Consider the following 25,249-nt stretch of genomic DNA (forward strand, 5'->3'; position numbering starts at 1 on the left):
TATGAAAATGACACCAAACAATATTGATTTTAACACGAACCTCCTTTATTGTCAGCAGACACATGTTCAAGGCTTCCACATTTTTATTTTTTTTTAATAGGGCAACTGTCAATTTGAATTACTCCATCCTGCTTTGCATAATAATTTACATGTTTATCCACCAAGAATGCTCTGATAAAGGACAATATCCCATGAGAGATGAAAAGGCTTGATTCTTGAATCACACTTTTGCATCCTTGAATAGCAAACCCCCTTTTCCAGCAGCAAAATTGTAGCATTGAGAAAGACAATGGACCCGGTCAGTGGTTTGTAGTTAATTTTTTACTATGAAATTCCATTATACAAAATTGCTTGGAGCAATTTTAGCCTACATCACCCCAGTTAAAACACATTTTTTGTTTTTTAACCATGAAGAATAATTCTTACCTAAAAGGGGGTGATCACAAGGAAGCTTTTATGAGCTCCCAACAAGAAAAGCCAAGCCACTTTCGAAGACAAAAAAAACTTGTTTGTTCACAGTTTTTATTTAACACACCTAGTAATTCTAATATTTACTGATATCCTTTACTTATCAAATAAAGATTTTGGTCTTTAGAGCTTAATGCTCTGCTGAGAGTTGCTGAGGGTTATTAGAGTTCTCTGAGATTTTATTTTTATCTCAGACATAAAGTTGTCTGGGTACATCCTAAAAATACCATACCTCTCTTGATTTTTCCCTGCTTCTCTGTTAGTGAGGCATGGCCTGAGGCTAGGATAAACTCCCATTTAAACTACTTTATAATATGCCTCCCTGGTGTGCAGCTTCTCTGTGTTGCTTTCTCAATTTCTCCAAGCATAGCACATTAGAAAAGACCACATAAAACCCTGGGAAGATGATCACATGTGGGTTAGAGATCGTTGGCATCCAAAACTTAGGCATGAGACTAGGAGTTGGAAATGCTTAAGGATTCCCATGACACTAGTGAAAATCCACTGTTAATACCTGCATTAATGGTTGAATGTCAACTCCAGTGGCTTACTGTGGCTTCCACTAAGAACTGTCCGCATTGGCATCACCTTCCACTGCTCATCCTTCCTTCCTGTCTACCTGCCTTTTTGCCCAGCCACAAGATGGTCACTTAGTTTGGATTCTCACAGGGTTCAGTTATCTTTTCCCAAGCCAAATGTTATTTCAGTGCTTTTAAAAGTATGTTTCATAGAGTGGTAATGTCTCATGGATGGGTCTCACAGTCACATCTGGGAAGTATTTTTTCAGCGTAACTGGGAACTCTCCAATCTGGTCTTTTCAGAGAACATCTCCGTTCCTTTTTATTTTTTAATATAGATTGAGTATACCTTATCCAAAATGTTGGGATCAGTAGTGTTTCAAAAATTTTTTTATTTTGGAATATTTGCATTATTCTTACTGGTTAAGCAACCCTAATCCAAAACCCCAATTCTAAAATGCTCCAATATGCAATTTTTTTGAGCATGATGTCAGTGCTCAAAAGGTTTCAGATTGTGGAGCATTTTAAATTTCACATTTTTGTATTAGGGATACTCAACTTGTATTAGGGTTCTGCCTTATACTTTCTTTTGAGAAAGTGATCTGTTTTGAAAAAAAGAAAAGTTGGAAAATTACAGAAATGATCCATACTAATGGAAGTGGAGGCGTTAGTCTGTGAATCCTCCTAGGTTGAATTTTAACAATGACATTCTGGAGGTAAAGCCTTGTGGGACTAAGAAAGTGTGAAAGTGAAGGATGGACATTTATGGTCAGTTCTTATGTGACCTCAAATCACATGGACAGCCAGCCTCTTCAACTTAGATGTGGAAGACAAGCACTGCCTCCATGTTAGCAACAGGAAAACATTCTCTCTGGATATCTTCAAAAATATCTTAACATTATTTTTGTTTTTCCATTTCTTTGTGGCCTCATTTGCTTTTTGCAGTCTTTAGTGTAGTACAGTGCTAGGGGTAGAAATGGAAATTTGTATTTTCCTGGAGAAAACATAAAACACAGTTAAATAAGGGCTGGTTTATAGTGTCTCGCAATTTACCTAGTAAGTCACAAATAGAATGATGAATGGCTCTTCAGTCATGAACACCCACAGCATTAATCAAAAAAGATTATCATAACATATAAGGTCTCTTTTCTCCTCCTGCAATGTGGTAGAATTACAAGATTAGTTCTCTCTTATGGCAGAGGAGAGTTTCTGCTCCAGACCCAGTATTTTTAATTCATCTTGGGAACTAGTCTATGAACAAGCAACAGGATGCAGGGACTGAAAACACCTAGGTTCTATCATACATACAACTTTCAAGAATTCTTTTTGCATTTAATTAAACCAGATATTTTTGCCTTATAACATCTTCCTAGATGGTAGGAGCTACTTATTTGTTTTGGGGTAGGGGTACTAGTGAACAGAAACAGTGAAGTGTGATTCTCCCCAGTTTACCCCCACCCCTCCATTTCAGGGTCAGCATAGTTCATTTTTCCATAAATCATTTTTTAAGCAAGATCCTCAGTCAAAATTCTGGCTTTTATATAGAAAAAAGAATTCTGATCCTTTGTGTCTCCGTAATCAGCTAAGCTCCTCAAGTCTCACTTTCAGTTAGCGTGAGTAAGAACAGAAGCCATTTGTTCTGACTTGGCTAATAACCATGTCTCAAGAAAGCTGGACCTTGCTGCCTGATGGTGCTGCAAGGAAATAAATGTTTTTCTCTGATGGAGCACTCACACAGTCGGGTTTGTGTTGTAAAACGGAGGAAATTATCCAACGGCTGTAATTACAGTGACTCATTGACACAAATGCTGAGAGGCAGATGTGGCATAAATAATGAGAGAACACAAAGAAGACTCTTCATTATCAAATCCAGCCTTCACATCTTCATCATCTTCAACCATGAGAATCCCTCTTTCCCCCAAGGCTCTTTGATTATTCTTCCACCTGGAGAACTGGGTGGTGGATATCAGACTGACCTATAAGAGTAACGCAAAATGCAAATGTGAGCCATCCTCTAAGACTGCAAACTGTGTGCCATCAAATGAAAACTGCCATATGGATGGAATAAATAAGGCATATTTAGGGACTGTGCCAAAACCACAGAGCAAAAGAGAAACCCAAACCAAAGCATGATTCCAACAAAAGTCAGGCTGAGCCATGAGGAGACAGTAACAAACTGCAGTGAAATCAATTTCCTCAGCAGCATAGATGGTAGCCAGCACAGGAGGACAGAGCTGTTTTGAAGTCAGACACACCTGGATGACTTTAGAGAGTCACTGATGCTCTCTCAGCCTCAATTATCTCTGTTATAAAATGGGGGACTTGTTTTAGGGAACAGAGAACTAACTCTTACAAAGCTGTGAGAATTAAGAGGTAATAAACATAAGCATAAGGCCAGGTGTGGTGGCTCATGCCTGGAATCCCAGCACTTTGGGAGGCCAAGGATCATTTGAGTCCAGGAATTGAGACCAGCCTGAGCAACCTGCAGAAACCTCATCTTTACAAAAAATACAAAAATTAGCCAGGCAGGGTGGTGCATGACTGAAATCCTAGCTACTTGGGAGGCTGAGGTGGGAGGATCACTTGAGCTCAGGAGATTGAGGCTGTGGTGAGCCATTATTGCGCTACCACAGTCCAGCCTTGGTAACAGAGCAAGACTCTGTCCCCGTCCCCCACCCCAAAAAAAACCACAACCATGAGTGTAAAAGGTGAGCATGACTCTAGGTATATATCCTCAAGAAATGGTAGTATTTGTTTCTATTTTCTAATAAGAATGGGGTCTGGATATGCGTTGAGAAGTGCTCAGAACAAAGCACTCACTCGCTCGCTTGCTCTCCTTCCCCTTCCCAAACTTCTTGTCCTCTCCTCCCACCGGCAGATATGCCATCCATATGATAGGAAGTTGAATCCCCATTGAGTGTATTGACAGAGCTAGTTAAAATAATGGATGTTTAGAAGGGAGAACAACATGAAATTAGTTATCATCCACTTAAAAACTTATATAATTTATTCAAGTTTACCTTGGAATCAGATACTTAGAGAGGAAACTCAGCGTACTCTTAAAGAGCATGGACTTGGGAGACTGCCTGTGTTCATATCCCACCTCCCACTTGCTACTTTGTGACCTTGGGCACTTAATCTGTTTGTATTCCAGTTTTCTTTTCGTAAAGTGGGGAAAGTTATCCATGTAATGCTATGAGAGTTACATGAGTTAATTTTGGTAAAGTGCTTGGGATATTTATCGCCTGGCAATTAGTAGGTGCTACTTAAGTGTTTATTAAATAAATAAACACTAATAGATAGGTATGGTGTGGTGGGATATAAAGGATAACTAGTAAAAATTACATTTTTATCTTTTTTTCAGGTTTTTATCAGAAATTTGAAAAATATAAAATTTTAATTAAAGGTCCCGACAGTGATAACAAATACTTAGTTTAACGTTATACCTTTTAGAAGAAAACAAATGGTAAGCCTTGTCTGCAATGATATGAAAAGAGAAAGACATATCTTACAATTTCTACGTCATGAGCACTGTATTGACTAAAGCCTGAGTGGTAGTCATATACACTATGAAGGTTCCTTTTTTTTTTTGAGATGGAGTCTTGCTCTGTCACCCAGGCTGGAGTGCAGTGGCATGATCTCGGCTCGCTGCAACCTCCACCTCTGCCTCCGCCTCCTGGGTTCAAGCAATTCTCCTGCCTCAGCCTCCCAAGTAGCTGAGATTACAGGTGTGCACCACCACGCCTGGCTAATTTTTGTATTCTGAGTAGAGACGTGGTTTCACCATGATGATCAGGCTGGTCTCGAACTCCTGACCTCGTAATCCACCCACCTCGGCCTCCCAAAGTGCAAAGTGCTGGGATTACAGGCGTGAGCCACCATGACCAGTCCAGTTTCTACTTTTTGTCTTTTTGCATCTTATAGTATTCCAAAATGTCAATTTATAATGGTGATACCTGTAACAACTACTTTATTTCTTTATATTTTTATGACATGAATGAGGACATTTAATTAATTGTGTATTTTTTCTATTTACAGATTTTTTATTAAGTTGAATACCATAAAAATCCAGCATTAGCGCTAAAATGTCAGTGTTAATTATATTGCTGCTAATACTAGTTAGTAGTAACACTGTTAGTACTGCTGATAAGAATGACAACAGAGGACCTGAGCTAGTCCAGTGAATTGTGCATTTTTAAGCCAACTTCTCATTTGCGATTTCTGCCTTTTTTCACTAAAGTAAATGTATTTTTTATGACCATAGAGTAGCAATCTGTATTTTTAGTTCCAATAGAAGTTCAACATTCCAAGACTGTCACACACTCTGTATTTGTGTTTTTCACCCACTTCACGTTTACTGCAAATTATTCATTCATTCATTTATTCATTCATTCATCCAATACTGATAATCTATGAGATGCTAGAATCTTTTCTTAGAACTCAGATACTAAAGTGAGGAATTTTCAGAATTGTTTTCACTAATGTTCACTACGGTTAGTAGCTTTTACATATTTTGGAATCTGGAGAACAATGAATGGATAAAATTCATAGCCTTGAACAGTCATTTAAAAATTTGGAAACATTCACCAATTAGTGGATTTCTCTTTGTAGTATAAGTATACCATGGTGGAAGCATTTCCCCTCTGGGAACAAGGAAATCCAGACCCATAAGAGATTAAAGTTTTATGTACAGGACACACCAGTCCCTCACATGGGTACCATGGGAATGATGATAAACAAGGCTGCTTATACTTTTACTCCTAGGTTCCCAAGCCCATATTTTCTATCTATTAGGGGCACAGTACCATAAAATGGTCATTGATTTAGAGTGTATATGCTGTCCTGAAGGACACCAAACATTCGAGGTACATATTCTGGTTGGCACTCTAGGTGCATCTTCAAAAGCTGTTTTCATGCCATGTCAAGCTGGCAACTTCTGGGTGATGCAGGACCAGTGTGATAGGACCAGTGGATTCCATAGTCTTATGCCCATTTCTATATTTCTTTTACTGTAGAATGGGTCCTTTGTTTTGAGGTAATATTATGAAGAAACCAGTGTCAGTGGATCAATCTCTAAGTCCCGGAGTAGAGGTGCTGAAAAAGATCCTGTGGGCAGGAAAGGCAGATAAGTGTTAATCTCAGTGAAGATAAACTGCCGCCCTCTGTCAGAGTGGAAGGAGTTCAATGTAATGAACTTGCCCCAAGTAGCTGATTGAACTTGATGGATGGTGCCATAATGGGGGTTTGGCATTGGTTCTTATTGTTGACAGGTTAGATAATAGGCAGAGGCAAAGGCTGGATGGTCCCTGGTCAGTGGGAACTCTTACTTTTGGCTTTATGTGTAGCTTCCATTCCTGCTACCCTGGCTACTACATTCACAAGCTTATTGTGCCAGGACAGGAGAGGCTAGCTGACATCAGGTCACTGGGCCATTTCATCTACTTACTGGTTCATGGCCCCATATTTAACATGTGCTCTTTGATAAGTGTTAACATGTCATACCAAGGTATTTATACTCCATGCTCACACCTATAAATCCATCTGCAGGATTCTATCCCAGACCTCCTACTCTCTGAGCTTCTAACCTTCTTCCTTCCAGGACCTGGACTATGTAGCCATATATTTTCTTTACCTAAGGCCACTTCTGTTCTACACAAAGTGCATGACAATATCTACCACTGAAAACTATTTATTCTGAGGATTTCTGCTTATTGCCACCTTTCAAGGCCCTCCCTGAGTAGCACTGTGGCTTAGGAAGAGTTCCTTTTCAGCTTTCACTCACTGGGCTGAACTATCTTTAAACCAAGCTCGACCATTTTCCTCCTTCATGAGCTACTCACATGGGACACTCAGCATGGCCATAGCGTGACCTGAGGGTTAGGAGGTAGTGCAATGATGGTAGATGACTTGGAATTCTGTGGCACCTACTTATGCAGCTTACTTTGGACCTGCTCATGTCTACTCCTAAGTGTACCACTCTGTCTTATGATGAAGTGTGTCTGGCCCCACTTCTTATGACTTGGTGAATCTGGCAGAAGCCAAATCATGATATATAGTTCTGCCAGTGTGGCCATTTGATGCCCCATGACAAGATGCTACCAGAACCTGATTTTAAAATGGTGAATATTTCTGGGCTTTAGATGGCATGGCCTTGCTCCAGAGACTTAGGGATGCTTGCCATAAACCCTATACAGCATATCTTCCCACACAGACGCCAGATGGGTCATAGGGAGCAAATGACAGGGCTGCTTGCATCACAGAAACAGAGCTCTTTCTGTATCTGGATCCCAATGAAATCTGCTAGTTTTCTATGTCACTCTGTAAATGGGTCACAGCAGCATTCCCAAGAGTGAATACAGTGCTGTTCCATTGTATTATGCCTTTTTATGTGTGTTATTGGGTGTTTCGAGATGTATTACTTTGTCCTTTACTTTGGAGGAAATATCCTACTATGTCCCAGACCACCAAACTCCTAAAATCTTCACTGAATATTTGGAGGAATTACCTCTTACTGTCTAGAGCGCCATGTATTTTACCAAGTCCTGCAGGAGCCTACAACTTCATGATCACGCTGGCTGATTAAAATTATATGGACCAATATGACCTTGTTCTGGTACCTCTAGACATGTGAATATAAACTACTTTTAATTCTTTTTGCTGATATGGATGGAAAATGATGCATTCATCAGATCAATGGCCATTTACAGTGCCCTTGCCCTCTGTTTCAGCAAAGGTACCATACTTGTCACATCAGTTCCAATCAAGGCTACTACTTGTTTAAGTTTATAACCATCTATAAGTCATCTACCAGTATCCTACTGTTGTTTTTTGTTGGGTTTTTTTTTTTTTTTTGGAGAGGCCAGAATACTGAATTATATGGGGACATGATGGTGACGATCAAGGTTATATCCTTTACATTTTTATGGGTGACACTAATTATTCCTAATGTTCCAGGGATATTGTATTATTTTGGATTTAATTATTTATTATTTTGGTTGAGATAGGGGCAATTATAGGGCCTCCACTTAGTCTTCCCGAGTTGTACCATTACAAGTATGTTGTTTCCAACTCTGCATTTTGGGACAAGAGAAGTGTTTAAAGTTATGTCCATGGATCCAGCAGATCCATCTCATTTTTATCTTATGACAGGATTCCATTTATTATCTGGCTACTGCAGGTCCCAACAGTAACAGTGGCCACAATAACACTTCAGGTTCCTCAGTATCAGTGCCGATTTGGACCTAGTATCCAACTATCGTCAAAATATTTTAGTATTTTTCTTACTCCAGTATGTGATTATCTGAGTACAGTAATGGGGGATACATTGTAAGACCCCCAGTGGATGTCTGGAACTATGGATAGTACCAATGCCTATATATATAGATGCCCCTCAACTTACAGTACAATTACATCCCAGTAAATCCATTGTAAGTTGAAAATATTGTAAGTGAAAAATGCATTTAATACACCTAACCTACCAAACATCATAGGTTATTCTAGCATTAAACATTCTCAGAACACGTACATCAGCCTACAATTGGGCAAGATCATCTAACACAAAGCCTATTTTATAATAAAGTACTTAATATCTCATGTAATTTATTGACTATTGTACATTATGTCAACATTGTGATGGTTTAGTGCCATTGTACAGTCAAAAATCTCATGAATACTGTATGTCAAAATTGTGATGTTTGGCACCATTATAAATTCAAAAAATCATAAGTTGAAAGATCATTAGTCTGGATCATCTGTACTATACTTTTTTTCTGTACATAAATAACTATGATAAAGTTTAATTTATAAATAAGGTGAATTAAGAAATAAACAACAATAACTAATAATAAAATAGAACTATTATAACAATACGATATCATCACTACTCTTGTGCTTTGGGGCCATTATTGTCTAAAATAAGGGTTACTTAAACATAAGCACTGCCATACTGCAACAGTCTATCTAGTAACCAAGATGACTACTAAGTGATTAATGGGCAGGTAATACAAGCAGAGTGAATACACTAGACAAAAAGGTGATCCACACTGCTTAGAATAGCGTGCAATTTAAAACTTATGAATTATTCACTTCTGGAATTTTCCATGTAATATTTTCAAATCCTGGTTAACCACAGGTAACTGAAACTGGAAATCAAAACTGCAGATAAGGGGTGACTACTGTAAATAGCTTTATAAGAACTGGGAAATCCTTTCAATCCATACTTGCCTTGGTATTGCAAAGCCTTTCTTCATCTATACTTAGCCTCTCCCTCAGTCAGTGGAATTTAAATATTATAATTGGTTCAGGCCTGGAAATTAAGCAAAGGATTTATGACTTTTTCTTGGGCTGGCTGGTCTCAGCCTTCTGATTATCCATTCTTGATTTCTTCTTATTACAACAAAGAATAAACAGTACCCTTGTTGGCCACTGATCTATTTTGCCCTTGGACTTCAATGTTCAATTAACCATCTCCATACTCTTTGTGGGTCAGGTCCCAAGACTGCCATTCTGACCTTGCTATTTATTATGATAATTGTGATCACTTTCCTTCTGATGCTAAGGTGTCATTACCTGGCCTCAATTATTTGTGTTTCTGTCATCTCATTGCTGCTAGAGAGCCCAGCTCTGTAACAGCATCTCTTATTGTCAGCCCTGGACTATAGCCGTAGAGATAGCCATAATTGTGTTTCTAAAGCTGGTACCCCTTGCCACCAGTCTACCTTAAAGAAGAATGGGTCACTTCTACAAAACCCTGAAGTCTCAGAGAATTAAAATTTCAAGGTTCTAGAGTGCATCAACCTGAGATTTCCTCAACCCAAGTGACAGAGATTTTTAAAAAGAGTTGTGCTACTTTATCTTAATCTATCCTGTAAGACATTTTATTTATTTTCCTTACAACTTTTTGTTTTTAAAAACTTCTCAATCTTCCTCAATTATGATTATTAGAATCCCCAACTAATGAAAGTTACAGTTTTATTCATAGTCTATAGGCTTCTGATTAGGTACCTATATTCGATGGAATATATTTAAAATCTAAATAGACTTTTTATTTTGAGATAATTGTAGATTCACATGTAGCTGTAAGAAATAATACAGAGGCCAGGCACGGTGGCTCACGCCTGTAATCCCAGCTCTTTGGGAAGCCAAGACGGGCAGATCACGAGGTCAGGAGATCGAGACCATCCTGGCTAACACGGTGAAACCCCGTCTCTACTAAAAGTACAAAAAATTAGCCGGGCGCGGTGGCGGGTGCCTGTAGTCCCAGCTATTCGGGAGGCTGAGGTGGGAGAATGGCCTGAACCCGGGAGGCGGAGCTTGCAGTGAGCCCAGGTAGCGCTACTGCAGTCCAGCCTGGGCGAAAGAGTGAGACTCCGTCTCAAAAAAAAAAAAAAGAAAAAGAAATAATGCAGAGAAATACAGAGAGATCCTGCATACCTTTTACTCAAGTTCAACCAGTGGTAACATTTTGCAAAACTATAAATTCAGTATCATAGCCACGATATTGATATTTATAAGCAAGATACATAACATTTCTGTCACCACAGGGATCGCTCATGTGGCCCTTTTGCAGCCACACCTACTTCTCTCTCACCTGCAGCTCCTCCTTAACCCCTGGAAACACTAATCTGTTCTCCATTTCTCTAACTTTATCATTTCAAGAATGTTATATAAATGGTATACAGAGATACCATTAGGTAAATATATACTCATCATAATTCTCTGAAGATTCATTCAGGTTGTTGTGTAAATCATTTGTCTGTTGCTTTTTAGTGCTGAGTATGATTCCATTTAACTGTTAACTCACTGGAGGACACCAGGTTGTTCCAGTTTGGGGCTACTGTGAATAAAGCTGTTATACACATTAACGTGTGAGTTTTTGTGTGAACACAGATTTTCATTTATCTCATATTAATATCCAGGAGAAAAAAATGTGGGTCATACTGTAGTTGCATGTTTAATTTTTAAAGAAATTATGACTTTTCAGGGCAGTTGTGCCATTTTACATTCCCAGAAGCAATGCATCAGTAACTCAGTTTCTCTGTGTCCTTGCTCGCATTTGGTTGAGTTTTTCAATCCATAAACGTGGTACATCTCTTGATTTATTTAGATATTCTTTTATTTCTTTCATCAGAATTTTGTAGTTTTCATCATATAAGTCCTATATATGTTTGTTTTATTAGATTTGCACCTAAGTATTCCATTATTTTCTTGAGTGATTGCAAGTGGAAGCGTATTTTTAATTCCATTGCACCCACATGTTTACATCTAGTATTGAGAAATACAGATGAGTTTTGTATGTTTACCATGTGTCCTAAGACCTTGCTGATCAAACTTACTAGTTCTGGGAGGGGTGTGTGTCTGTGTGTACCATTAAGCATATGTCACCTGTAAGATGTTTGCAGATGTCTTTTATCAACTTTAGAAATTCTCCTCTACTCCTATTTTTCTGATAGATTTTATCTTGAATGGCTATTAAGTTTTATTAAATTTTTTCTGCATTGATTAATATAGTCATGTAATTTTTCTTCTTTAACCTATTGACATGGTAGATTACATTGATTGATTTTTAAATATTGAACCAGGCTTTAATTCCTAGAATAAATCTCATGTATTCATGGTGTATAATTCTTTTTATATATTGCTGAATTCTATGTCTAATATTTTAAAAATTTTTGCATCTATATTTATTAGGGATATTAAATTGTCATTTCATTTGTTTGTTTCTTTCTTTAAACTGATTTTCTCTGATTTTTGGCAACAGGGTAATAATAACTTCATAAAATAAATTGTTGAAGTGATCATTCGTCACACTTTATAAAAGACTTTGAGTTGAATTGGTGTTAATTTTTCTTTAAACAATTATGGGTGTTTTCTGGTGAAATTATCTGGGCCTGCAGATTTCTTTTGGGGAGTTCTACAATTATGAATTCAATTACTTTAATAGTAAAGTTATATTTAAATTATCTCTTTTGGTTGGGCATGGTGGCTCATGCCTGTAATCCTAGCACTTTGGGAGGCCGAGGCATGCAGATTGCCTGAGCTCAGGAGTTCGAGACGAACCTGGGCAACACAGTGAAACCCCATCTCTACTAAAAACACAAAAAATTAGCCAGATGTGGCCATGTGTGCCTGTAGTCCCAGCTGTCGGGAGGCTGAGGCAGGAGAATTGCTTCAACCCAGGAGGCGGAGGTTGCAGTGAGCCAAGATTGTGCCACTGCACTCCAGCCTGGGCAACAGAGTGAGACTTCGTCTCAAAAAGATATAGATATAGATATAGATATAGATATAGATATAGATATAGATATAGATATAGATATCTTTCCTGTTGGGTGAATTGCTGATAGTTTGTGTGTTTTTTGAAGGTTTAGTCCATTTTGTTGAAGTTGTCAAACATATGTGTATAGAGATGTTCCTATTATCCTTTTAATGTCTGGAGAGACTATAAGGATATTCCCTGTTTTATTTCTGGCATTGGTAATTTTTATCTTCTCTCTTTTATTCTTTGTCACTTTTCTTAGTTTGTTTTGCATTGCTGTAAAGGGATACCTAAGGCTAAGTAATTTATAAAGAAAAGAGGTTTATTTGGCTCATGGTTTTGCAGGCTGTACAAGAAGTAAAGCACCAGCATCTGCTTCTAGTGAGAGCCTCAGGGAGTTTTCCATTATGGCAAAAGAGGAAAGAAAGCAGGCATGTCACATGGTGAGAAAGGGAGCGAAAAGAAGAGAGGAAGAATGGCCATGCTCTTTGTAACAATCAGGTCTCATGTGAACTAACAGAGTGAGAACCCATTACCATAATCATTGCACCAACCCATTCAGGAGGGGTCTGCCCTCATGACTCACACATCTCCCACCAGGTCCCACCTCCAACCCTTGGGATTGAATTTCAACATGAGATTTGAAGGGCACAAATGTCCTAATTATATCATCAATCTTGCTAGAAGTTTGTCAATTTTATTGAAAAACATTTCCAGGTTACTGACTTCTTCAGCTTCAATTTAAGGATACGTGAATCAGAAAGCATGCCTGGAGAACTTACTAATGTGTTGTTCCTTTGGTCTCAAGTTCCCCAGCAATTCTGCCTTGTCTCTACCTTTCGGAGTCTTCTTATGCTTGTTTCATATAAAATGTCCAGAGTTTTTAGCTGTATTTAGTGGAGAAATAGGAGAATTATGTTAATTTTATCTTCCTGCAAGCAGAAGCCAATAGAATAATTTTTATATGTATTAAACCTGTATCCCAAAGCAGGTATGAAACAAAAATACTGAATGGATTAGAAAAGACAATTTGGATGAAATGTGGATGCAGTTCCTTGCAAAGGAAAATGTGAAATATTGTCCTTGTCTATTATATTTTTTCTGAATATATGAAACAAATTTTGCTTTTCTCTTATTTTTGGTCATAGAGCCTACAGAGCCCTTAATATGTACAGAAAACATTCAATATGGGTTTGAGTTATAAGGTAAAGAGATGTAAAATTAAAGCCCTGGCTGGGTGCAGTAGCTCATGCCTCTAATCCTAGCACTTTGGGAGGCTGAGGCAGGAGGATCATCTGTGGTCAGGAGTTCAAGTCTGGCCTGGCTAACATGGTGAAACCCCATCTCTACTAAAAATACAAAAATTAACCAGGTGTGGTGGCACACGCTTGTAATCCCAGCTACTTGGGAGCCTGAGGCAGAAGAATAGCTTGAACTCGGTAGGCAGAGGTTGCAGTGAGCAGAGATCGTGCCACTGCACTCCAGCTTGGGTGACAGAGTGAGACTCAGTCTCAAAAAAAATAAATTAATTAAATTAAAGCCCTAGTAATTTATAAATACAAAGATTGTATATTTTTCATCTTATAAACTGTCTTAATCCATTTTTATTCCTATAAAAGAATATCTAAGACTGGGTAATTTAGGAAGAATAGGGGTTTGTTTAGCCCGTAGTTCTATATGCTGAGAAGATCAAGATCAAGGATCCGTCTTCTGGTGAGGGCATTCATGCTGCATTACAACATAGCAGAGAAGGTCAAAAAAAAGGAGGAGACATGCAAAGAGGAGGAAAACCTGAGGAGCATTCTGGCTTTATAACAACCCATTTTTGAGGGAACTAATCCATTCCTAGGAGAACAAATCCAGTCTTAGGAAAGTGAGAACTCACTACTACAAGAACAGCACCAAGCCATTTATGAGGAACCTACCCCCATAACCCAAACACCACCCACTAGGTCCCACCTTTAAACGCTGACACATCGGGGATCAAATTTCAACATGAATTTTGGTGGAGAAAAGCAATTAATATTCAAACCACAGCATAAACTTACAACCTAATAACCATAATAAACAATAACTTTATTTCCTAATAATCATATTTTCTTACAACGTTAGGAATAACTGACAAATGGCAACTATCTATGAAGATTCACAGCTGTTAAAAATAATTAGTTTTAATATTTACTGTCCATTATTTCTATACATTATATGGAAAGATAAAAAATATGTTAAACAAAGATTTTTATATGTATAGACCAATATATATATGCATACATATATTGCAATTTATATACCAATATATACACCAATATATATACACATATACATATATGTACATGTAAAACATTTTTGTTTAACATATTTTTCTCTTTCCATATAACAAATAGAAACAATGTGCAGTAAATATTAAAACTAATTATGTTCAACAGCTATGAATCTACGTAGAGAGTTGTCATTTAATAGTCTTTCCTTTCCCACTGAGACAATTTCAGGAAAGTAAACATATTCTTTTAATTGTTTAACTGCCTAAAAATAAATAAGGCTCTGGGGATTCATTTAATTATTCTCAGAATTAATTTAATTTTTCTAAATACGATAATTTAATTTGTGTGTGTGTTGTTTTGTTTTTCCAAAGGTCATAAAGTACATCAGTTCAAATATCCCTGTGTTTTGTTCATTAAATTTCCCTTTTTAAAAAAGAGAATTGCTTAAAGTGCTAGGTTATTGATTTAGCATATACTGAAGGTTTTCATGTGTTTGTGTAGAAGGACTCTCAGCCTGAACCAGGGCTAAACCATCTTAGGTTTTCCTGGAGCTATCTGGAGTACTGAGTAAGTGGCTGCTTACAAAAGAGACATCACAGGAAATAACTCACCCTAAGGAAATGGAGTTTAGACAATAATTAGGTAGGCAATAATACTCAGTACTATGTCAAAATTGGCCATTAAGCAGATCACAAGTAACTTCATCAGTTTAAGCTCAACATGAAACATAAGAACCATACTCATTAAAGTAAGAAACAATGCTGGGGAAATCTGTTCTCCCCGCTATTATCCAACATTTTAGTGGAGGCCCTAGTCCATGCAATAAGATAAGAAAAAGAAGAGTGGTTTGAAGATTAGAAAATGATCATACAATAACTGTTACTGTTATATTTTATTAAAATCCATCTAGAACTTGCAAGTCTAATATGGTAGCCACTGACTTAATGTAGCTATTGAGCATTTGAAGTATGGCTAGTTGGAGTTGAGATGTGTCATAAGTGTAAAACACAGGTGAAATATTTTTAAAGATATATTTGAAAAAAATGCAAAATATCTCATTAAAAATGTTTATATTAAGTATAGAAGTAATATTTCAGATAGATAAGGTTAAATAATATAGATTGCTAAACTTAACCTGTTTCTTTTTACTTTTAAAAATGTTTACTAAAAATTTAAAATTGCATACTGACTCAAATTATATTTTTATTGCACAGCACTGTTCTAGAAAATTCAAGAGAATTCACAAATTATTAGAAATTCTAAATTTCAAGTGTTTGAGAAAGTTTTAATTTATATTTTTAAAAGATTAGAGCAGATTAAAAAGTTATACATTTAATAATTCTATTTGGTCTAATTAGCATTTTTTAAAAGCTTTAGTGAGCTCTAAATGGTAAAATTTAAAATTCTCTCATTTAAAAGGCACAATTTAATGTTTTTTAGTATATTCATAAGGTTATAAAACTATCATCACAATCTAATTTTAGGACATTTTGTCACTCCTGAAAAATACTCATTAGCAGTCAATTCCCATTTCCCCTACCTTACCTCCTCAACCATAAGCTACCACTAATCTGTTTCCTATCTATATAAACTTGGTTTTCCTGCACATTTCATATAAATGACATCATACTATATCTATATAGTATTTTTGTGACTGGCTGTTTTTCCTTAGCATAATGTTTTCATGTTGTAGTATTTACCAATACTTCCTTTCTTTTTATTTCCAATATTTCATTATATGAATATACAACATTTCATTTATTCATTTATCAGTTAATAAGACATATGGGTCGTTTACCCTTTTGTCTATTATGAATAATGTTGCTATGAATAAGTTTTTGTTTTGTTTTTTTGAGACAGAGTCTCACTGTCACCAGGCTGGAGTGCTGTGGAGTGATCTTGGCTAACTGCAATCTCTGCCTCCTGGGTTTAAGTGGTCCTCCTGCCTCAGCCTCCCAAGTAGCTGGGACTACAGGCACGTGCCACCACACCCAGCTAAGTTTTGTATTTTTAGTAGAGACCAGGTTTCACCATGTTGGCCAGGATATTCTGGATCTCTTGACCTTGTGATCTATCTGCCTCCGCCTCCCAAAGTATTGGGATTACAGGAGTGAGACACTGCACCCAGCCAAGTTTTTGTATGTTTTTATTTCTCTTGGGTATATACCTTAGAAGTGGGATTTCTGGGTCATATGGTATCTCTGTGTTTAAAGTTTGAGGAACTGCCAAACTGTTTTTCAAAAGGTCTACACCATTTTATAATCACCCCCAATGTACAGGGGTTCTGATTTCTCTGCAGTCTCATCATCACTCATGATTCCCATCAGCTTCTGTATCCATGAAGTTTATATTTGTTAATTCAACTGACCACAGATTGAAAATATTTGGGGGCCAGGGATAGTGGCTCACGCCTGTAATCCCAGCACTTTGGGAGGCTGAGGTGGGCAGATCACCTGAGGTCAGGAGTTCCAGACCAGACTGGCCAACAGAGGGAAACCCCGTCTCTACTAAAAATACAAAAAACAAGTATCCAGGTGTGGTGACACATGCCTGTAGTCCCAGCTACTCAGGAGGCTGAGGCATGAGAATTGCTTGAACCTGGAGGTGGAGGCTAGCCTGGGAGACAGAGCGAGATTCTGTGAAAGAAGAAAGAAAAGAAAAGAAAAGAGAAGAGAAGAAAAGAAAAGAAAAGAAAAGAAAGCAAAAGAAAAGAAAGGAAAAGAAAAGAGAAAAGAAAAGAAAGAAAAGAGAAGGAAGGAAGGAGAAAGAGAGAGGAAGGAAGGAAGGAAGGAGAGAGAGAGAAAGGAAGGGAAAGAAAAAGAAAGAAAGGAAAGAAAAACAAAGGGAAAGGAAGAAAGAAAGAAAAGTAAAAGGGAAAATATTTGAGAAAATTATTGCACAAAGTTCAAAAAAAGCAAAACTTGAATTTGCTGAACAACTAGTACTATGCTGAATCAATGTGAATGAAATGATTTATAGGCATTGTAGTAGCAATTATAGGTAATCTAGAGATTATTTAAAGTATACAGGATGATATGTATAGGTTAGATGCAAATACTATGCCAGTTTATATATGGGACCTGATCATCCTTGGATTTTGTGTCTGTTGGAGGGCCCTGGAGCCAATCCCCCATGAATACCAAGGGACTACTGTTATTTGTCCTCTTGGTTATACCTAACATGGGAAATGTGAATTGGTAACTCATTGTTTTGATTTTTATTTTTCTAATGACTAAGGTTACTGAGCATTGTGTCATATGTTTATTAGCCATTTGAATATCTTTGGAGAAACAGCTATTCAAAATATTTGCCTATTTAAAAATTGGATAGTCATCTTTTTATTATTGAGTTTAACAGTTCTTTATAGGCCGGGTGCGGTGGCTTATGCCTGTAATCCCAGCACTTTGGGAGGCCGAGGCAGGCAGATCACGAGGTCAGGAGATCGAGACCATCCTGGCTAACACAGTGACACCCCGTCTCTACTGAAAATACAAAAAAAAACAATTAGCCGGGTGTGGTAGCCAGCGCCTGTAGTCCCAGCTACTCTGGAGGCTGAGGCAGGAGAATGGTGTGAACCCGGGAGGCAGAGTTTGCAGTGAGCCAAGATCCGGCCACTGCACTCCAGCCTGGGCGACACAGTGAGACTCCATTTCAAAAACAAAACAAAACAAAACAAAAACAGTTCTTTATATATTCTGGATACAAGTGCCTGATCAAATATATAATTTGCAAATATTTTCTCACATTCTATTGGTAGTCTTTCTTGATGGTCATATTTGCAATGCAAAAGATTTTAACTTTTGGTAGTCTCACATTTTTTTTGCTTGTTCTTTTGATGATGTGACTAAGAAATCATCAACTAATCTAACCCAAGGTCATGATGAATTATGCCTATGTTTTCTTCTATGTGGATTTATGGTTTTATATGTTTGAGATCATTGTCCATTTAGAGTTAATTTTTGCAAATGGGTGAGTTGTGTCCAAATTTATTCTTTTGTTTGTAGATATCCAGTTGTCCCAGGGATATTTGTTGGAAAGAATATTCTCTACACCCTTCCCCTATGCATTTAATTGTCTTGGCACCCTTCTGGAAATCAAATGACCATAAATGTGTTTAATTTCTAGAATCTCAATTATTTTCTATTGATATATATGTCTATCCTTATGCCTGTACTATACTGTGTTGATTACTGTAAGCCTTGGAGTAAGTTTAAAAACTTAGAAATGTGAGTCCTCCAACTTTGCTCTTTTCTGAGATTATTTTGTCTATTCTGGGTTCCTTGTATATGTACATTAATTTTAAGATCAGTTTGTCTTTTTCAACAAAAGAAGCCAATTGGGCTATCAATAGGAATTGCATTGATGCTGTAGATTTGGAAAGTACTGCCATCTTAACAATATTAAGTCTTCTGATCCATGAACACAGGATGCCTTTTCATTTATTTAGACTTTACCTTTTTCAATAATGTTTTATGATTTTTCAGTTTCAAGTCTTGTGCTTCTTTTATCAAATTTACACCTAAGTATCTTATTTTTGATGCTACTTTAAATAGAATTATTTTCTTAATTTTATTTTCAGAATACTATTGCAAAAATATAGAAATACAATTAATTTTTGTATATTGGTCTTGTATAGTGCAACTCTGCAAAACTCATTTATTAACTCTAATAGTTTTTTGTGGATTTCTTAGTGTTTTATGTCATCTGTAAATAGCATAGTTTTGCTTCTTCCTTTCCAATCTGGGTGCCATTTATGTATGTATGTATTTCCTAATTGCCCTGTAAATAGAAGTACCAAAAATGTATATCCTTAACTTGTTCCTAATCTTATAGAGAAAGCATTCAGTTTTTCTCAGTTAAATATAATGTTAGCTGTGGTTTCTTCATAGATGGCATTATTAGGGTCTGTGATAGCATTTTTAAGCCTACCTTTCTAGGAGTTACCCTGGGTCAGAGTAGCTTATTGTTCAGTCAGTTTTTGCCAGAAGTTGTGTGAAGCTTCTTCCCTGTGTTGATGGGTCTGTCTGTGACTTGGGTAGATTTGGAAATGCTTTCAAGTCAGCTCCATGTCCTGCTCTGATTGCCCCCAAATGGGTGCAACCCAGCACTTACACACAGCCCTTCTAACCTGTGGAATTGTCTGTAATCGCAGGGAAGTTCACCTTGATTGTCTCTCGTTCCCACTGTTAAACTTTTGGCTGTTCTGCCATTTTGCCTTTATCAGATCTACTGCTCTTTTAATTTTTTCAACAATAATCTCCACTATTTTAGACAATGAACATACAATGGAATTCGTCTCTCTTTTTCCCAAATGAAGTCAGTCTCTATAGGCAGAGCTGTGAAACTCTTTGCCTTTATGGCTTGCTTTTCTCCCGAAAAGAAATCCTACATCAATTTGCTAGAGCTAGGAATGGGGACCACTTTCTGATAATGACACTCTTGCTCTGTGAGTAGGCATGGGAAGGGGTGGCAGCCCCTCCAGGCATGGAACCTCTGCCCTACGAAAGAACTGGGGCTGTGGCAATCAGGAGCTTAGTATTCTCAGTCTGCCATGCCTGAAAGCCTGCCAGCCATCCTACAAGTCAGGGCTGGGTGAAACTAGAGAAGCCAGGTCCCCTTGGCTGTTCCTGCCTGGAAGAGAGCTTCTGCAAGGGAGAGTTGGAGAGAATGGGGAAGAGAAATGTCAGCAGTCTGCCCTTCCCACAGTGAAACTATAGCTCCAGACTAGGAGGCTGGGGAAGGGAGTACCCCTGTCTCCCTGACCACACCTATGTGACAGTAGGGCTTCTGGCTTAAAGTTTCCCTAACACACAGATGGGGGATAGTAGAGGTTAATGGAGTGAATTCTGACTGAAATATCATGGACTCTTGCTGTTCTCAGGTTCACTAGATTTTCTTGAATAAATGTTTCTTTATTTCCTGTTTTTCCTTGGGACTATTTATAGACACTTTTCATGTTTTTTTTAAATAACTTTCACAAGTTAAATTGTTGTTTCCCTGGGAAAGGGTCCACTGGCAGTCCCGCCCCTGATTTGTGTTTTGCTATGTTTCCTTGAATGGAAAAGAAAGGGAAGGAGTTATAGTGTCATTCCTGTAATAGCACACAGGACTATATCACTGGAATGAACACGTAATATCCCATGTGTGATATGGTAAAATGTTGGGGACATCTAAAATAAACAATGAACAGTTTAAGGGTTTTGAACAAAGGAGGAATAGGATTGTATCTGCTATGAATATGGCAGTTCTTGCAACTACCACAAGAATATGAATTTGATAATGATAAGATGGGCAACAAGAAAATAGATTAAGAAGCTTTCAAAACTGAATCATATGTCTTATCAGTGCTCTCATTTGCAGTTTGTCCAGGAGGGAAAGCTATGCAAATGAATCCATAAAGGCATATATTAGAATTGATGACATTTGAATGGAAAAGAGGGGTGAGGGACAAGATATAGTGGAGGAAAATTTTATTGACTTTGGCAATGGATTGGTTGAAGAAAGGGAAGAAAAATAAAGCATCAAGGGTTACATTGAGTTCCTAAGGCAACCACCCTGTTTGTCGTTTCCAGAAACAGGGAATTCAGACAAAGGCTCTAATTTGTAGGGAAAGCTAGTGGATTTGGATGTTAGACTTAATGAAGATGAGTACCATTGCTGCTATAAAGAAGGTCTGGATTCATCAGATCTGAATTGTTAATTCATATCTGGATTTTAGGAGAGAAGTTATTGCTAATGAAGCCGTGAGTGTGAATTAAATAGATTATATAGACATAAAAGGGTCAGGAACTCCCTGGAAGAGCTGCATATAAGGGAATAGAGGGTGACGGAGTTAGTAGAGGAAACTCCAAAGGAGTAGTCAAGGGAAAGAAATAGAGACAAGAGGATAGTCTCTGTTATGCTTACAATTCAACTTATTATCTGTATGTTATCCAGTCTTTAGATTATCAATGTTTCTGTAATTATTTTAAAATCTCATGCCCAGTGTCAGTTTGGTACAGGAAGATATAGTCGATGGCTTCATCACTGAGTTATTTTACAGAAAAATATTTTATTCCTTTTATAAGATCCTTCTGGTGATCTACTCTATGCCCCTAGATCAGAAATGAAATACAAAATTAATACACTGGGACACTCCTAGCCTGCCTTCCTCCTATATGTCTACATCCCAGTGCAAGTATTTAAAGCAGGGATGCCTATACCTTCACTTAAAGTTCAATGAATTCTTAATTTAAAGTGAAGAAATACATTGAGCTTACTTATTAGGGTATTTGCCTAAATGAGTTATTTTACTTTGGTGCCTAAGATGTGGTCTCCATTCTACTTTCTACTACTTTCTATTTCTGCTACTAACTTTTTTCCCCTATCACCTTCTTTTGTTTCTTAGTCTATGGAGTCCTGCAAATATAGCCAGCTCAGCACAGGTTACTCTCAAGGTGAGAGAGTCTTCACATTTCATACCTTCAAATGGCAATGACAATAGCTGATATTTATTAAGCATTTAGTGTATGCCAGATGCTATATTAAACATTTTAATTTATCAATTTATTTTTTATTTTTTATTTTTTTGAGACGGAGTCTCACTCTGTCGCCCAGGCTGGAGTGCAGTGGCATGATCTTGGCTCACAGCAACCTGCGCCTCCCAGGTTCAAGTGATTCTCCTGCCTCAGCCTCCCGAGTAGCTAGGATTAGAGGCACGTGACACCACACCCGGCTAATTTTTATATTTTTAGTAGAGATGGGGTTTCATCGTGTTAGCCAGGATGGTCTGGATCTCCTGACCTCGTGATCCGCCCACCTCAGCCTCCCAAAGTGCTGGGATTACAGGCGAGAGCCACCACACCCAGCCTGTATCAATTATTTTGACCTTCACAAACACACTCTTTAGTAGGTACAGTTGTTATTGCCATTTTGCATATATGCGAATTGAAGCACAGGGAACTGTAAGCCCTGCTCAGACTCATATAGCCAGGGCCTGTGCAGAAGCAAGATGCCACTCAGAGGCTAGCTCAGAGCCAGACCTATCTTTTCCACTCACCACCAGAATCTATAATTATCAGAGCCAACATTTTCCTTATCTATTTCCATAGATCTTTACGAAAAAAATCTCAAATCATATATTCTTTCTCAGACCCAAAGTACTGGGAAGTTAAAATACAAATCTGATACAATTCTACTGAAAAGTTACTTATAATTCTACTGAAGTTACTTATAGCAACTTATTGTCAAAACCTACAGGTTCATCAAATATGAACCTAATAGAAAAATACAATCTGAGAACTATTAACAGACATGGTAGTTTGCAAATAGGTTTGAAAAAAAAAGTGTCATCTGAAAAGCAGGCCTTTCATTAACAACATTTTTTCTTTTCCTTTCTTTTTATTTTGAAAAATAGTTCCCACTCTTTATTTTCCCTTTCCTATTGCTGATATCTTTCACTGTTTATTTAATCCCAATGGAACTGGACTCTAAGTATCAATGGTTCAGCCAGTCCAACACTTGAATAAATATTATTGGGCTCCAAATGCAAAGCTGTTGGATGTAAGAGACACCAGTACACTACTCACAGTGGTATTCCATAACAGAATGATGGACAGCATGCCATTCAATATGTCATCCCATTCCACATTACAGACAGCAATTCCACAAGCACGCATGGGGCCAAAGGCCTTGGGACTTTTCCTAAGAAAGGAACATGCTTACACCAAGGGTCAGGTTCGATAGATATCCCTATTTAAAGTAAGCATGCAGCTGAAGCTTCAGCTAAAGATCCAGCTGGTAATTGTAATACTGAAAGTGGCATTGGAAAAACCTGTTAGATTTTTAAGTGGCAATAGAGCAGCCAGTTGAGAGGAAATAGTTAAGCCCATTCACAGGTTTAATCCTGGAAAATATATACTGGAATAACTGTTACTTGTTTGTGAGGAAAAATATGTCTAAAGCACTTAAAATTAGCACTGAAAGTCTGGGTCTTTGGCCCCAGTTATTTACTCAGTCGCTATGATAAACCTTTATGCATTTTTATTGGGGAGACTTGGCCACAATGCTGTTTTGCTCCTAAGATGTTCTTTGGCTTTGTGAACAAGAAGTGCACCAAGATAAACCTTGGAACATATTTAAATCCAGTTATTTAACTCGCAGTAAACAAGGTCACAAGCAGCAAACTTGGTAAAATGAAATGCTCTTTATGAAAAAAGATAATCAAATATAACCTAGTCCACAGCAAAACCGAGACCCTTCCCAGACCTTTCTTTGGGTTCAGATGGGAGAATGCATAGTTGTCTCTCTCCTCCTTGTTCATCACTATGAGCCCATTCAGATGTGGTATGGGGGAAGAGGGGAGGGAATCTGCCTCAGTGACTCCTATTACACTGTTAAACCAATTTGTATCCTAGATGCAGATAGCTGGTGGGTTGCCCTAATTTTCAGGAATATTATAAAAGCTTTGCTATTCTACTGATCCTTCTTCTCAGTATTGCAAGGTAGCTCAACACAGCAAGTAGGACAAGTAAAATTCATTTCATTTATAAGAAGACCCTTCAGGCCCCTCTCCCTTTGAAATACGAGAAAGAATTAGGCCTATTCATGCGAGTCAAGTATTTAATCAGATTGTAAAAATAATATTTACTAGTGTGCTCTTAGAGTCACTGAACATTTGGGACCCTAATTAAAAGTATGATTGTAAAGTTTTTCCCATTGGGAACTACTTACATTTGCAGACGTTTTCCAAGTATCTCTTTCCACAGGAATTTGCCTTTAATTTTTGAATTGAAACACACACACACAAACACTGAAACCAGGAATTTAATCACAGCTGGATGGATTGTGCACAGATGCCTCACACAAGTTAGCACAGAGCTGAAAGACAAAAATAAAACTGAGGGAGAAATCAGTGTTATCTTTTATTGAGACATAGAAGGGCAGAACTGGGTGCTTTAAAGGAACACAATAACTAATAGCTAGTTGATTCATTAGCTGATTAATTCTTATAGAGTCAGAGAATAGGAAAATAATGCTTAAATTCTCCTTTAGAAACTCTCTTGTTTTGCTTGTTTTGATATAGTTTATATTTAAAAAGGTAACAAAATTCTGAAATATAACAGGATAGACCAAATAGATCCACTTAAGGAAAAATGCACATATTTAAATAGATGACTTATCTCCTCTAATCTTTTGTGCTTCTAGTCTTTAATTCATTTTTTAAAATTCCCATTGTCATAGTCCCAGCTTATGTTAGCCGAGAAATAATCTTGTTTAAACGTGTGCACGTAGGCCGGACGCGGTGGCTCACGCCTGTAATTCCAGCACTTTGGGAGGCCGAGGCGGGTGGATTACGAGGTCAGAAGATGGAGACAATCCTGGCTAACACGGTGAAACCCCGTCTCTACTAAAAATACAAAAAATTAGCCAGGGGTGGTGGCGGGCACCCGTACTCCCAGCTACTCAGAAAGCTGACGCAGGAGAATGGCGTGAATCCGGAAGGGGAAGCTTGCAATGAGCCAAGATAACGCCACTGCGCTCCAGCCTGGGCAGCAGAGCGAGACTCCATGTCAAAAAAAAAAAAAAAAAAAGTGTGCACAGAAGTTGATTTCTTTCAGCCTGTGTGCAACATTGAAGGTGGCATTGAAATTAGAGAATATAATGAGGAGTAGCTCAAATGTAAAACAAATTTTACTGCCTTTTCTCAGTGTTCACCATCCCATAGGAATTAATAAAATCAAATTCACGGTAATAATTCAGTTATCACT

General features: G+C 37.7%; 1 long non-coding RNA gene across 1 annotated transcript; it reads right to left on the reverse strand.

Annotated features, from left to right (window-relative positions):
• Positions 1 to 294: 294 nt before the first annotated feature.
• Positions 295 to 25,249, reverse strand: LOC115933716 (uncharacterized). The gene is made up of 3 exons (XR_004069571.3): positions 24,213 to 25,249; positions 13,023 to 13,127; positions 295 to 2,962 (listed from the first exon to the last, which is right to left on the reverse strand). It is a non-coding gene; the product is annotated as an uncharacterized lncRNA (long non-coding RNA).

This window comes from Gorilla gorilla, chromosome 11 (genome assembly GCF_029281585.2).
Source record: "Gorilla gorilla gorilla isolate KB3781 chromosome 11, NHGRI_mGorGor1-v2.1_pri, whole genome shotgun sequence".
Lineage (NCBI taxonomy): Eukaryota > Metazoa > Chordata > Mammalia > Primates > Hominidae > Gorilla > Gorilla gorilla.